The sequence below is a fragment of the Hippocampus comes genome, unplaced genomic scaffold, assembly GCF_001891065.2.
Source record: "Hippocampus comes isolate QL1 unplaced genomic scaffold, H_comes_QL1_v1.1 scaffold83, whole genome shotgun sequence".
Taxonomy (NCBI): Eukaryota; Metazoa; Chordata; class Actinopteri; order Syngnathiformes; family Syngnathidae; genus Hippocampus; species Hippocampus comes.
The window spans coordinates 1,349,327-1,365,338 of NW_017805281.1; the positions used below are offsets into that span (position 1 = coordinate 1,349,327).

At 43.0% G+C, this 16,012-nt stretch overlaps 1 long non-coding RNA gene across 2 annotated transcripts; it reads left to right on the forward strand.

Moving 5' to 3' along the window:
* The first annotated feature begins 1,178 nt into the window (after positions 1-1,178).
* Positions 1,179-15,213, forward strand: LOC109516471 (uncharacterized). 2 transcript variants are annotated; one of them, XR_002168345.1, is made up of 4 exons: positions 1,179-1,278; positions 1,838-1,949; positions 3,623-3,749; positions 15,133-15,213. It is a non-coding gene; the product is annotated as an uncharacterized LOC109516471 (long non-coding RNA). The 2 variants fall into 2 exon arrangements; XR_002168344.1 differs by lacking the exon at positions 1,179-1,278 and having other exon boundaries at positions 1,769-1,949.
* Positions 15,214-16,012: the final 799 nt, after the last annotated feature.

Below are 16,012 nucleotides of genomic sequence, written 5' to 3' on the forward strand. Positions count from 1 at the left end.
GCAGTGTTTTTCAAGCCAATTGCCTTGTGTTTAGACGAGAGACAAGCAAATTTGTGATGCATGAATGCAGGACGACGGTGAAACAATAAATATGAAAGATGTGAAAATACTTTTTTCTTCGTGTTCATTTGATTCCAATTCAAGCTGTTATAATGTCATTCTTCAATGCTAAAAACGTTTATAGTAACAATATAACACATTAATTATTCAAATAAGCGTTTTTTTTTTTCACATTTTCAGCTAGTGGTGTGCCGCGAGATTTTTCCAATGAAAGAAGTGTGCCTTGGCTCAAAAAAGTTTGAAAAACACTGTTCTACTGTGATCAAAACAGTGTGCCCCCTAGCGGATAATCTACGAATTGCATTTTATTTAAAATATTCATTCTGTGTCTTTAATGCATTTTTTTTTTTTTACTTTTAAATGATCCCGCGGGCCGGATCGAACCTCCTTGGGGGCCGGTTCCGGCCCGCGGGCCGTATGTTTGACACAGCTGGTCTAGTGCGTTTCGCAGCGAAGCTTTTTAATTATTTTTGTGTCTTATAATGGTGAATATGGTCTTATGATTTTGTGGCAGTCGGACAAATTTGTTTGCACGCGGTAGTCCTTTCTATGTGACTTGGGTTTCATTTTAAGTCGAATTGATTTTTGCGGATCTTGACAGGGTAAACACTCGATTTTGTGTCAATCAAATAAACTCACATGAATTATTTATCTCGTTGTGGCTTGGGTTGCTATTGGCTTGTTGATTATTGTGGGTCTTTTCATGTCTTTCAGGACGCAGACACACACGATGAACACAAAAGTGACGAAAAACACACTTAAAATATTCGAACACCCAAAACATTTGTACACAAATTATAGCACATACTCTACTCATTACTCATGATACAATTACAAAGCACACTCATGACACAGACACACACAAATAAATGACACTAACTTAAGACAAAACCAAATCACAAAATTGAAACCCAGTCACAACTCAAACACACACACACACACACACACACACACACACACACATATACATACAAATGACACTAATGACACACACATTCATCTTATACAAAGGACACTAATGACACATACACACAAACCACACACTAATAGTCACAATATTTTCAGAAAGGACACACACACACACACACACACACACACACACGCACACACTCATGAATGAGCGTTCAACAATTGTCCACCAGATGGCGCCGCTCCCAAACAAAACGCTGCTCACCAAATTCGAAGAACTTCAAACCAAATATGGCGACGCCGGATAAGGTATGTTCCTATTTAAAGTATTTTATGCTGCCAAAAACCGGCGAAAGTACACGTTAAGTTGTTGTAAACAGTTGTTGACGTAACTTCCGCCCCCAATTGTGTTAGAATGAATGTTTAAGCAATGAACTGTCTTCGTTAAAAGAGGAATAAAATGAAGAACCCTCATGTTGTATAAACCAAAAAGAGAGAGAAAAAAACCCCAACATCTGGACGCGACCAATTTTGGGCATTGGTCGTTGGATAGCTGGTTAGCTAGTATCTGAAATGTCCCACGTGCCCTCCTCCCCGTCAAGTGTTAAATTAAACAACTCAATTTATCTTTGGTTGAACTCTTTAAAATTGTTGAGGTAAAAATGCACACTGTCTCCTTTATAAAATCTAATTTACATAATGCCGAATTAATCAAAAAGTTCAGGACCCACCAATTGCCACTAGGGGGCACGGTGACTTAAGAAATCGCCCCCCCCCTTTTTTTCTCCCCCAACACGATTTTATAAAACCTTTTTTTTTCCTTTTTCTTTTGTCCTGACTTGTCAATGTCACCTTTCCCATTTGGAAGAAACACCTGGCTGCATGCGGGTCACGGAGCTTTGAAGCTACACGGAATTCCTAAACAAGAAGAAGAAGCCTAGGAATTCTGAGATAGAGTATGGACATGCTCACACAAAAAGGTACAACACAACCGTCTGCACAACCGTGTGTGTGTGTGTGTGTGTGTGTGTGTGTGTGTGTGTGTGTGTGTGTGTGTGTGTGTGTGTGTGTGTGTGTGTGCTCTGTATGATAAATGTGCAGCCGAGAAAGGAACTGCTCATGTGTGCAACACGCAAACACAAATAAATACACACATTCTGAAAACAAACACACAAAATAGACACTATCAAACACACAAATATGCACGCCAATCACGCACACACACACACAAACACACACACACCCACGCACGCACCCCCGCACGCACGCCACGCACACACACACACACACACACACACACACACACACACACACACATTTAATGAAATCAACACTCAAAGGACATCACTAATACTGGATACACGAATGACAAACGCACACAAATTGCACTAACGAGTATAAGAAACCCATATACCAAAATCACAATATTTACATACATACAACCACATGCACAAATGACAAGATCATGCAAATGACACAAAAGACAAATAACAAAAACGCACACAGTCGCAATGACATCACTGTATGTAACGAAGCAGAGCTCTGGGATTGGTTGATTGAAGAGTATTGGAATTCTTTTGTGTGTCAATTGTATGTTGTTAGCCTCTTAGTTTAGCTGAGCTTGTTGAATATGATCAAGTCATTGATATTGATAGACTAGGGCAAATCTACCCATGCATTCGTCATTAGCACTAGCATGACTAGCCATGAGCACCATCTGCAGTCATAGCTCAAAATTGTTGGATGCTTTATTTCTGTGTTGATGTGAGTGTGTAATAAGCAGCACTTATTTGAAGAGCCAGAATTATTTCGTTTAATCTTTAACAAATATGCTAATTGTGATTCTGTATCGATCCACAGTTTTGGTGTGCATGCCTTTGCCGCCTGTTGGTAGTACAGACTTAGAGTTCTACATGAGACAGAAGACATGTCATAACTCAGTAGTAATGGTCGTCTTTCTTTGCAGAGGACAAATACTGTATTCACCTGTTGGCAATGTTATATTGTCTACATGTGTTGCTCAACCATTTGTGTTTAAATATCCGATGCCTCAGCGGCCGCATATGTCAATGAATTGTTAGCACGCGTACGGTGTTTCCCATGATGTGTTAGCATTAACTAACAATGTGAAGAGTGACAATCCGTGCTAAGCGATGCTTTAAAAAGTGTCTTTCAATAAATGCAAGTGTGTTAGTGCCTCCACATCATCAGTTTGAAATTTATTTTCCGCATCTTAATTTTTTTAAAATGTGTAGGAACATAACTGCGGTGTTAAATAGCAGACATGTTTAAGGATACGTTAAGCAATAAGCATAATGGAATTTTCTTGTTGATGTGCACATTCGCCACATTGCGCTGAAGGTGCCACATCACCGATTGGAAGCTATCTGACATGACGCCACGCTCACTGTTTAGCCTGCCGATAATGATTCATAATGCCGAGCTCTAATTTTTACATTGGCTGGAGAATGTTAACATATTAGCAGATTCACCATTTGTGTCCACTTGTGACTATCTGTGCAATCTTTATGTTGTTATCATCGTGTCTTTTCCACTCCTGACTTTCTTCCTCTTTGTAATTGGCTGAACTCACTTGACATCATGTGACCTGTTCACATTCATCTGAGGCCTTTGTTCAAATTCTTTTCAATAGGAGGCACTGTGGGGTGCCAGTGATGACATCATGAACATCACACGCAAGCCGCGATGCGAACAAACAATCGTTCGCCGTTCTTCAGCCGACTCGCGTGATTGCCGGCCACGAACTTCGACATTTGGAGGTGACGCGTGACATTTGCACAGCACCCAAACATGACCACTTTTTTTTTCTTTTTTGTGGTTTGTTTGCGCTCGAGGTCGTCTTAGCGCCACGCTTGAGAAGCGACGACCTTCACTGCGGTGACACGTTGCGTCGTCAGTCGGCGAACTTTGCCCATGGGGTCGCCAGCGTCATGCTCGCCTCCATTTTGTTCGCACCGTCGACATCAATGTTTGCGTTTCTTATTTACATTACATGTGATGATGATGATGATGATGATGATGATGACAAGTAGGAGGACGAAGATAATTTGGGGCGTGTGTTATATGTTATATATTTTTATCTTGTTTTTGAATATCGGGACGGTGTTGTTGCTTTCTGGTTTTCACTGTTGTTGTGGTGTAATTGTGTACTTTATACAGTGACAGTTGGACACACACACACACACACACACACACACACACACACACACACACCTGTCGGGGAATTAGCAGTCCTGGCGGGCACGCCAGCGGGCGCGGGCCACCGCAAGGCATTGTGGGAGATGCTGAAGCTCCCCGAGCTTATGCTGATGGTGCTCTCTCGCCTGTTGTCGGCAACTTGTTGCCTCAGATGACCTAAAGTACTTTTTAAATGCTCCGGGGGGCTGCAAATCCTTCATATGCTTGGTCATCTTCAGAACGTTTTAAGTAGAAATGATGCAACAATTTTAAAACAAGGCTTCTATTATGAAGCCATCCAAACACAAAATGTGCATTTTTGTTGCTTTTTGTGTGCGCATCCAGTGGTGCCTTGAGATATGACTTCAATCCATTCTGTGACCACAATCATCTCAAATCATCCACACCGATTGAAATCATCTTGCCTTCTCAAAATGAATAGAAATGTAAATTATCCGTTACGGCATTAAAAAAAAAAACAAAAAAAACATTATGGTGTAATATTGTATACACTATAAAAGCATAGAGTAATGACATGATGAAATATAAAATGAATAATTGTGTCGGGATTTCCGTCAAGTGTGCCCACCTTGACCACCGGGGGGGGCAGTACAATACTGTACAGTCATTCAGATACCAATGAAGAAAAAGTGACATCTTCTAGTCCTGCAGTGAAATGCTGCAATATTAGTAACCTTTTGTAGAGAATGAAGAATATATGCCTGTGAGTATTGTTTTCTTGTCTGGCTAAGTGTAGCCACCATTTGTGTTCAAAGTTATGCCGTATCTAAAACCTCAACTTTCAGTGTTAAGCATTAGACTGTCTGTTGCATCTTGCATTATTATTAGCATGATGATGATCGAAATTTTCTATGTCAAGTCATACCTCAAAAGCCTTGTAAGTCGAGTCACTCATATTTCAAGGTGTTGTTGTACTAGCTGGCGGGAGAGCTTCACACTCTTTGATGAGTAGCATAGAAGGATAGCATTATCTGTTCGCCTTATGAACTGCCGATCACGTCTGGCGAACGCAAGCGTTCATTAGTTCATCCTTAGCATTTGCTCATCTTTATTATTCACAGGACGAGCTGGGAATGGAAAGTTTTCATGTGTGTGTATGTGTATGTTCCCGAGGCTTTTGGCGGATGATGCGTGAGTGAGCGAGTAGACTGGACATGCGTCCGTCACACTGGAAGTGAGCTCACTTGTCTTCACGGCGAAGCCTCAAAGGTCAAAGACTTCACTGATGACATCGACCTGACACACACGCGCCGTGATGTCACTCTTGTCTTCCTCGGGCGTTCGGAAAGTGAGGAAGACCATGGTCCAAAAAAAGGAGGGCGAGGAATAGAAGCGCCACATCACTGAGAGGGTGAGCAGGAAGAAGGGTGAGGAAGAGGGATGAGGCAGAGTATTATGACAAAGAGTAAGAGGGTTTAGGAAATTCTTATTGATATAGCACGTTTGTAATACAAAAAAATACAGGTTTAAGGGAAACAAGGCCGGGCCTCGTATCGAGCCTTGGGGCACTCCACACATGAGGCATGTTTTGAAGAAGGTATAAAGAGTAGAGCTTGTGAAGAAAAGGATAATGACTTCTCATTGGATGGAATGGAGTGATGAAGAAGAAGGGTACAACGGGGTGAGGATGAGGAGAGTATGAGAGGTTTGAGGAACAAAAGGGTCACACGGGAGATGCGAAGAGGAAGAGTACAATGACGAAGATGGAGGAAAGTAAGTAGGGCGGTGAGGAAAGAAGAGGCAGGGGAGGAGAAGTTGATGACGAGGAAGACTATGACGAGGAAGAGAATGTTGAAGAAGAAAGGATGAGGAAGTGAAAATAAGTGTTCGGTAGAGGAACAGTCCCAGCTGTCTTTGGTCCTCTTTCTCTGTCCGTCTGTCCACCCGTCAGTGCGTCCTTTTTCTCCACGCCGCGTTTGCACTGCGGCCATCATGAATCATTCCGAGCTGGGTAATTGACACCACTGGAGCAGTGCATCTTGGGAAAACAATCCCCATTTAACCTTCAGCCAGCCGTGGCTCCAGACCTTCACGTCAGACCAGAGTGAGGCCGGCGAGCCCGAAGTGCACGTGCACCACTCACCAGTGGATCCCCTCGTGGTTTTCAATCACGATTATTCACATTGTCAAATCATCGATATCGAAATCATCATTCTGTGCTTTGTGGGCTGCCTAGTGAAAGCAGAGCGGCTTAAAAGCGCTCCTTGAAATATTCATGTCAGCTCAACATACCAACCTGCGCACACACACACACACACACACACACACGCAGGTACGTACATATACGGATACTTTTGCGTGTGTGTGTGTGTGTGTGTGTGTGTGTGTGTGTGTGTGTGTGTGTGTGTGTGTGTGTGTGTGTGTGTGTGTGTGTGTGACTACATGTTCGTACATAGAATTCACGTTGTGGTATCTGTGCATTGATATGTGCATCCAATATTTATAGTGTGTGCATTGCACTTGTATAAGTGAGTACCAGAGCATGTGTGAGCGTGTATGTTTGTAGATGTGTGCGGGCGCATCAGCGTCAACACACTGGCATGATTCTAAATATGAGTATCATAACCTGTTCTCGAGGACGCGCATGAATTCATGTTATTTAGACACATGATGGCAAGGGGAAGGGAAACACTCAGCTTGTGTGAGACAACAAAAGTGCACTTTTGCGAGGTCTCCACGCCAACAGGGGGCAGCCCACTTGCAGGCGGAAAGGGAATGTCCTCTCTTGTGTTGCCGTGTTAAATTTCACATGGGTTGTAGTGCGGCAAATATGTTGTCCGGCTGATACACATCTTCACGGGCGCTTGATTTTTGTTGCTATTTTCTAGATTTTGCATAATCTTAGCACTCCCTCTGTTGTCACGGTAACAAAAGCTAAACTCTGCACTTAGACCGGGCAGAGTGGTAAACAAAGATTCAGATATTCATGTCACTAATACTCAAGTAGTCATGTCACTAAGACTCATATAAGTGAAAATTGGATTAAAGTAATATTTATTAATATGAATAATTTTCAGATATTTGTGTACTTTGTGCACAACATGATACTTATACTACTAATACGAATATTCATTTATTCGAGGCTCACATATTTATGAAGCCAGTGTTCAGGATGTAACTAATACTCAGGTGCTTGAGGAACGAAGGCTCAGGTTGTAGCTAATGCAACTGATACTCAGGTATTGATGGAAGTAAGACTCAGGTATTTATGTAACAGTAATTTTCAGAATTTTGATTTGCTTTGTTACATTGAAGCACAGACAAAATTACAAGCATTGCTGTTCGCGCATGCGTGTGTGTGTGTGTGTGTGTGTAACTAATACTCAGGTGCTTGAGGAACGAAGGCTCAGGTTGTAGCTAATGCAACTGATACTCAGGTATTGATGGAAGTAAGACTCAGGTATTTATGTAACAGTAATTTTCAGAATTTTGATTTGCTTTGTTACATTGAAGCACAGACAAAATTACAAGCATTGCTGTTCGCGCATGCGTGTGTGTGTGTGTGTGTGTGTATGTGTGTGTGTGTGTGTGTGTGTGTGTGTGTGTGTGTGTGTGTGTGTGTGTGTGTGTGACTACATGTTCGTACATAGAATTCACGTTGTGGTATCTGTGCATTGATATGTGCATCCAATATTTATAGTGTGTGCATTGCACTTGTATAAGTGAGTACCAGAGCATGTGTGAGCGTGTATGTTTGTAGATGTGTGCGGGCGCATCAGCGTCAACACACTGGCATGATTCTAAATATGAGTATCATAACCTGTTCTCGAGGACGCGCATGAATTCATGTTATTTAGACACATGATGGCAAGGGGAAGGGAAACACTCAGCTTGTGTGAGACAACAAAAGTGCACTTTTGCGAGGTCTCCACGCCAACAGGGGGCAGCCCACTTGCAGGCGGAAAGGGAATGTCCTCTCTTGTGTTGCCGTGTTAAATTTCACATGGGTTGTAGTGCGGCAAATATGTTGTCCGGCTGATACACATCTTCACGGGCGCTTGATTTTTGTTGCTATTTTCTAGATTTTGCATAATCTTAGCACTCCCTCTGTTGTCACGGTAACAAAAGCTAAACTCTGCACTTAGACCGGGCAGAGTGGTAAACAAAGATTCAGATATTCATGTCACTAATACTCAAGTAGTCATGTCACTAAGACTCATATAAGTGAAAATTGGATTAAAGTAATATTTATTAATATGAATAATTTTCAGATATTTGTGTACTTTGTGCACAACATGATACTTATACTACTAATACGAATATTCATTTATTCGAGGCTCACATATTTATGAAGCCAGTGTTCAGGATGTAACTAATACTCAGGTGCTTGAGGAACGAAGGCTCAGGTTGTAGCTAATGCAACTGATACTCAGGTATTGATGGAAGTAAGACTCAGGTATTTATGTAACAGTAATTTTCAGAATTTTGATTTGCTTTGTTACATTGAAGCACAGACAAAATTACAAGCATTGCTGTTCGCGCATGCGTGTGTGTGTGTGTGTGTGTGTGTGTATGTGTGTGTGTGTGTGTGTGTGTGTGTAAGTAGACTGTGTGTGTGTTTGTGTGTGCGTGTGTGTGCATGTGCGTGTGTGTGTGTGTGTGTGTGTGTGTGTGTGGGCATGATGATAAGACTGCAAACTTGAGTTTGTGTTTTACAATGAAAAATACCCACAAAAATGAAAATGTTTGTTTGGATAATTATTGTTTAAAAATAAAATACTCGAGAATGTGTAGAGGTAAACACCTTAAGTGTAATTATTGGACATATGGGACTACATTCTGCCAAGCGCTTTGTTACAGCTGCAGCTATTGTGAAAGCGATATAAATAAATATTTATTGGTGAGTTGGGTGTGTGCTCTTAACGGGGGTGTGGCTTAGTGATGCCGGAGTTGGACGTGCTCCTTGCCAAGTGTTGTCATTTTGTCAGTTTACTTGACTATGTGTCTCATTCAATACAAGCGAGGGCATCACAGTAACTTATTTATTTCATTGATCCCCCCCCCCCCCCCCACCCACCCAAAAAAACAAAACCAGAGCAATAGTTGTCTGGTGAGTGTGAAAATTGGGAAGTTGTGGCCCTCACAAGTCAAGGTAGCAGCGCGGTCCAAAAAAAATTCCCTCTTGCGTTCCTCCCGTGAGTGCTCACTGCCTCAGGCCAGTCTGCCGCCACTCGCCTAATTGCTGCGAACGTGCGCGCGCGTGTGGCTGCTGCAGTTCTATCGATAAAAAGTGCTCAATGGTCCTGCCGATGGAGGCCTCCCTCCCACCCTTCTTTCGCTTTCTGGCTCTCTTTGCCACATCCATTTTCTTTTTTTTTTGTTTCTCTCTCTCTCTCTCTCTCTCTCTCTCTCTCTCTCTCTCTCTCTCTCTCTCTCTCTCTCTCTCTCTCTCTCTCTCTCCCTCCCCCTAACGCTCCCCATAACTCTCTTTACCTCCTCTGTCTCTCTCTTATCACACCCATCTTTTACTTCCCTTTTCTCCTTCTTCCTTTCTTTCCGTTTTTCATCTTTGCATCAAACTCTCTGCCTTTTCCTATCTATCCCCCTCTTTCTCCACCCAACTTTCTCCCTCACATCTCCACATATCTCTGTCCATCATCCCCTCTCTCTTTCTCCTTCCCTTTGACACCCCCTACCTGTCTCTCTCCAGCTGACCCTGGCTTTCCTCCCGTTCTGATTCTCTCGATCACTCTGTCTCACCCCCCTGCCTCTCCCTCTTTCTATCAAGCGCCCCCGCCCACCGGCCTGTCTCGACGCAGGCCATCAGTGAGATGGATGCTGAAGACGCTGATGGATGTTGAAGATTTACGCCGTATGATTGATGGAGCGGTCTTCCCCCTCAGAGATGTTCATCTGCTCTGCGGCTCCATCATCACTCAGCCTGACTGCATTTCCTCTTCCTCCTCCTCCGCGTCCTCCTTTCTTCTTCTTTCCGCCCCGCGGATAGGAAGTAGTTTGGCTGCAAAAGCGCAAACCTTGCCGTCGTCTTCTCCTCCAAGTGCCACTTGGCAGACCTCGCCGTCGCCGGTTGCCGCGGTAACTGTCCTACTCCTCCGGCCTCCGTTCACTCCCGTTCACTTCCTGTATCTTTGAGTGACAACCCCGACGGACCGGGCAGAAGGACGGACGAATGGAGAGACAGTCACTGCGGCAACCGTGGGCTGGAAGAAGGTCTGTCAGTCAAAATCATTCCGGGCTTGACAATCTGCCCTCTGTCACTTTGATTGACGGCTTGAAAAGGTCATCGCCCGGGGAGCGTGTCGGCGCGACTCCGCTGATGAGTGCGTGACAACATGGCTGACACATGTAGCGTGTTTGCGTGACGATGGAGGAAAAAAAGAGCAAAGTGGTGAGAGGAGAAAAAGTTGGGAGGAGAAAATGGTGATTGTGTAACAGGATTGCTTGTCAGTAGGCACTGTTGGTAGATTGTTGTCCAGTAGTGGTAGTAGAGACTGTTTTGTTGGTAGATTGTTGTCTATTAATGGTAGAAGAGACTGTGGTGGCATGTGGAAGCGTGGCACGCACTTTCGCAGCGTGTTATAAGTCTGAAGTGCATCAACGTCACGATCGTAGCTCATGTGTACTGTTTTAAAATGCTTCCAATTTTTTGCCAGTGCTATCGGTGAATTGCTGGTGAAACAAACTTTGAATAAGAATTTAAAAAAAAAAAACCCAAAACAAAAGAAAAACATAGCGCAACAGCTGTGATCGCAGGCTGCAATTGCAGACTGCTGACCGCTAACAACTTCCGGTGATGCAATTCACGCTCCACCGTATGATTGATTGAAGGTACCTGCTTTTTAATTTAATGTAATTTTTTTAAATACTTTTTTGTGAAAGTGAAACTGATCGTATGCTGAGAGTGCAGCGTACACTAAGACACAAATATATAATATTAATAATACGCGCGCGCGCACACACACACACACACACACACACACACAAATCTTTTTGTTTCCGTTTCCCCATACACCCCATCGCGATCGACTTGGGACCAGTCCGCGGGCTTTTCGGTCGATCGTGATCGGGCAGCCCCGCACGAGAAGATGACGCGAATGATGTGTTTGCGAGGAAAGCGAAAGTTAGCAAGGGGCAAGCCAGGATGCGAGGGAGCCCGTCACGTGGCCCAAAAGGGATGCGTCACTGAAGCAGAGCTGACACCGCTCATCAGGTTACTTTAGCGATGGTGACACACCTGAGCGCCCACCGGCTTCACTCCGTCTGCATTTGCTCGCTATTTGTCTCCTGCGGGCGGGAAATGCCTCCGCCGTGTCCTCATCAAACATTCCAGCCTCGATGCTGCTGCTGCTGCTTACTGGTGTTGAAACTCCAGCACTTTTTACACCACCTTTCTCCCTCTCCGAGGCGCCACCGAAATGTATTCATGTGTGCCTTTCGGTTGTCGAGTTGACGTTGACACAGCTTGCCGCCATCAGATCACACTCGTGCCTTGAGATACGAGTGACAATTTACTCGAAAAGTAAACGAGAACAAGAATGACACCATGTGTTTTCAAAATAACCATACTGCGTTGCCTTATGAACGCCCACTAGCTTAATGCCACCATTTTTATGAAAATCGAGTTGACGTGTTGAAGGACGTTGAAGGACGACAGTTAGCATGAATCGTTTTCAAAGGTTTCAGACGCAACGGATATATGAACACAAAGATAATACGATAAAGGACGCGCGCAACTCTGGCCACGTCAGGGTACTTGTACTCGTGAGGATAAGCGGATCAGATGATGGAAGGATGGATGGATATTTAATTTTATTTCTTTTTTTTTAATGTTGATGCCAACATTTTCCCTTTTACCATAAATGAATATCGGCTCCAAATATTGGTTATCGGCCGCCTTAGCGACGAATAATCGGTATCGGCTTTGCTCTCCGGTTTGCGGTTGACCGTCGTAACTCAATTGCTACCCGGTTGTGTAACAGCATACGCCACGGTAACAGAACTCTTGAACAATTCACTGTGGTCAAGAGGGTTGTCGGAGACTTGAGAGTGATAACGCTTGCTGATCAGAAAACAATTAACAAGACGCACCGCCGATCAATTTCCATTTGCTGAGCTGCAGGACTGTCCCTGTGCTCCCGCGAACACACGCACGCACGCACACTATCTAAGTTTGGAAGCGGCGCAGACGAGTAAATTGGAAAAATAAATTTGCCAGCCGGCCGAGCAATAAACGAGCGTTGGCCGTGATGCCGGCACATGATGAAGAACCGAATACCGGCAGCAGGATGACGACGGAGAAAAGGACGAGCGCGTTATTGATCGCAGAGGACGCTCGTCGGCGCGTGACTACTTTTCAATCTCAGCGTACGTGAGACGCGAATGGATTCAGCTCACATGGTCACAGCATCGCTTCAAGCTGACGAAACGTGCTGCTTAAAAGACTCGTTATCGTATTTCTTTCACTTGACACCGCTTTCTTCTCGGAAGTCACAATATGACGTCACACAGTTAACAATACGGTGTCATGCTGTCATGATATGATGACACACTATATCACAGTGCGACATTTCATTACGATATCATGTCACACCGTGAAACTATGGCACGATGTTAGGCTGCAATGTTTTGCCGGATGGATGCTTGGCTAAAAGAGGCGGCGACTCGCCGCGGCCGCACCCAACACCACCGCGCCGTCGCCATCTCCGCCGCCGCCGCCATCTCCGCGCGCCGCCGCCTCCGCCCGGTCTTTATTTCGATTCTTCTAAAGCGGTTGTGACAGTTTAAATGGCGGTAACCTTTATTGACTGCAAAATGACTTGTTGCTTGTGCTCACTCGACGTGTGGGTGCGTACGTGCGTACTAGTGTCACTTCTTCTGGTAGTTTAAGGTCAGCGCCGGCACATGACAAATGTTCCGTTGTACACTTAAAAGGTACGAACGGACTAACGGACGGACAGGGCTCGTTTTTCAGCCACGCTGACGTAACCCTGATTGTCGACCTCACACCAAATAGCTGAAAACACATATACCCAAACCTTAAAGCAATGTCAACCCCCCGCACCCCCTTACGCACGTTTCCAAGCCTGTGTCCCACTGAGCAATGAGGATTTGCGAATGTAACGAATGTTGATTTTTCATCAGGGTTCATTCAAGGTCAAAAAGGCGTTCGCCAAACAGTTTTTCTTGCGGCCAAGAAATTTTGTTCAAAATTTGGACATCCAGGAGCAACTCCCTTGGTCACATGTCTTGAAACCTTAAAATAGGCTGAATCCCCTTGTTGACTTACCCATGATAGCAACACAGGCACGTATAACCAGCCATGCAACCCTTGGTGATGATGTCAAAGAAATGGATACGGGCGCATACAGACGCACAACTCATGTAGTAACACGAATGTGTTTTTGGCCGGGCTCAAGATGGCCGCCATCGTTCAAAAGGTTGAAGTTGAAAGCAGCGTCGAAACAGAAGACAAGGAAAGCCAAGGTGCCACTGTGGTTTGTGCACACGTCGCATTGCGGAGACTCTCACATTGACTGAACGAATGACTGTTGAACATGAACGAAGGTCCCGTCATGGTTTGAGACAAAGGTGATGGACGGCGGGAGAGTGGGAAGAAGGCGGACACGTGGTCGTCGTAAACACGAAGGCGAAGTGGGAGGGGTGGGGGGTCGGGGGACTGCAATCAGCAATAAAAGCTTGATGGCCGCCAAGGGGAGGGGGCGGCGGTGTATGTGATTCCATATTCCAAATGCATCCCGTCCACACGTCGCCTTGAAATTCCACCCCCAATATCTGCAACGTCCTCACGTCGACGCCGCTGCAGTCAAGCAGGAAGGGGAGGCGGAGCAAACAGGAAGTCCTTCGTTCATGTTCAACAGTCATTCGTTCAGTCAATCACGACGTCATCATCCGTTCGGTCATTTGTTGCTTCATTCATATTTTACTGTGTGTATAGTATTGCATTTGTTTTTGTTTTCTGAATCTATTGAAATGTAAAGACATTTTTTACTGTATGAATTATCATTATGATGATATTTCTGATTTTTGATAAATGTTGGACTTTTAATGTTCATTTTCTTTTATTTACACTTTTGAGTTTTTAGAGTCTGTTTTATTTAATCTCTTTTTAAGATTTTTTATTTTAGCAGTTTTTCATTTGCCCATATTTTTTAAATTATTTTTTCTTGTTTTAATCTGTTTTTTAATTTAAATTGGTAACATTTTTATTGCATTTTTTGTATTTTTGTTTTGGTTATTTTAGTTTGTATTGTTTTCAGTTTATTTTATCTTTTTATTTTAATTATTGATGTGTTAAATTTTCCCATTATACTGTATTTGTTATACAATTCATTCATTATTTTTTCATACTTTAGTGTTTTTCAGTTTTAGTTGTGAATTTAAAGTATTACAATAGTTATTTTATTGCGTTTTTGTTTTACTTTGGATACTTATTTTGGATTTTGTAAAATTTCATCTCCTTTTTTGGGGGGAATTGATTTGGGTTATTTGATTGCACTGCAGTGTTTATTATTTTATTTATTTTCTTTTCTGTTCAGTTTTAATATTTCCTAATCCATCTGTTGTTTTATTCTGGTTTATCTATTTTTCTATTTTGTTTTTTGGAGTTGTATCATTCATGTTTTTTTTTATTTGTTTTAGTTAATCAAGTGTGATTTAAAAAAAAAAAATTAATCTGTACAATTGTATTTTTTCTTAACTTTGTTTTCACAGCTGTAGCTGTTATGAAAGCACTATATAAATCAGGATTAATAGTATTGTATTGTATTTGTATTTTTTAGTTAATCAAGTGTGATTTAAAAAAAAAAAAATTAATCTGTACAATTGTATTTTCTCTTAACTTTGTTTTCACAGCTGTCGCTGTTATGAAAGCACTATAAAAATCAGGATTAATAGTATTGTATTGTATTTGTATTTGATGAACTATGATGCGTTTAGTAATCGTGTGGTGTGTTTTTACTGCAGCACTTCCTGCTGTAATGCTGCTTGCTCGTACCCCAGACCCTCCTTACAACAAGATTTCAACCATGAATAAAGAAATGCGATACACACTAATGTGCTTGACATATCATATAGAACCTTGAAATGTATGGTGAGTATTGGAGAAGTGAAATTAACAACCGAGACGCTTGAGCCTGGTCTTAAATAATCCCAAAATATAATCATAGGAATACGTGACTGATCCGCGGTGTGCCTGCAGAACAATAAAGTTGCTCAAACATCAATGACGTTGACGTGTGGTCTGCACGCTCAGCTCTTCTTCGCCGTGCAATTCTTATGCGCTTGCTGTGACTCGATGCTGACTTGTGAATATAAATGCAAATATGATTGTTTATGGACGAGGAGTGGATGCGGAGGGCGTGGCTCGAACCCACAGTCCTTCGTGCCTCAGAGCGTCCGCTTGCTCCCGCGTCAATCATTCATGGGCCTCATCAATATGGACGACGCACTTAAACCTGACCTTTTGCCATTGTTCATGAGCACCACGTCACCTGAATGACTGGCTTCTGGCATGTGATGTCATCAAGTGATGAGATTAAAAGATCATAGTGCTACCTTGAAAAGGGAATTTAATTGGTTCCCTCATTTATTCTTCTTTTTAATCTCTATCTTAATTCAAACGAAAAGTGAAAACAAGATTTAGCGAAATTGAGATGCCACGTTTGGATTAAATTGATATCAAATTGGAATTCCTTCATTGTCAATTTGACTAGAAACTGAAGTCACACGGTGGTCCTCAAGGCGGCATTTCTTGCCCACTTTTGTTATCCCACATAGCATGTGTGCCCCTCGCTCGCTAACTTAACAAGCCACCATACAAACCGCTATTCATATTTTGAAACTT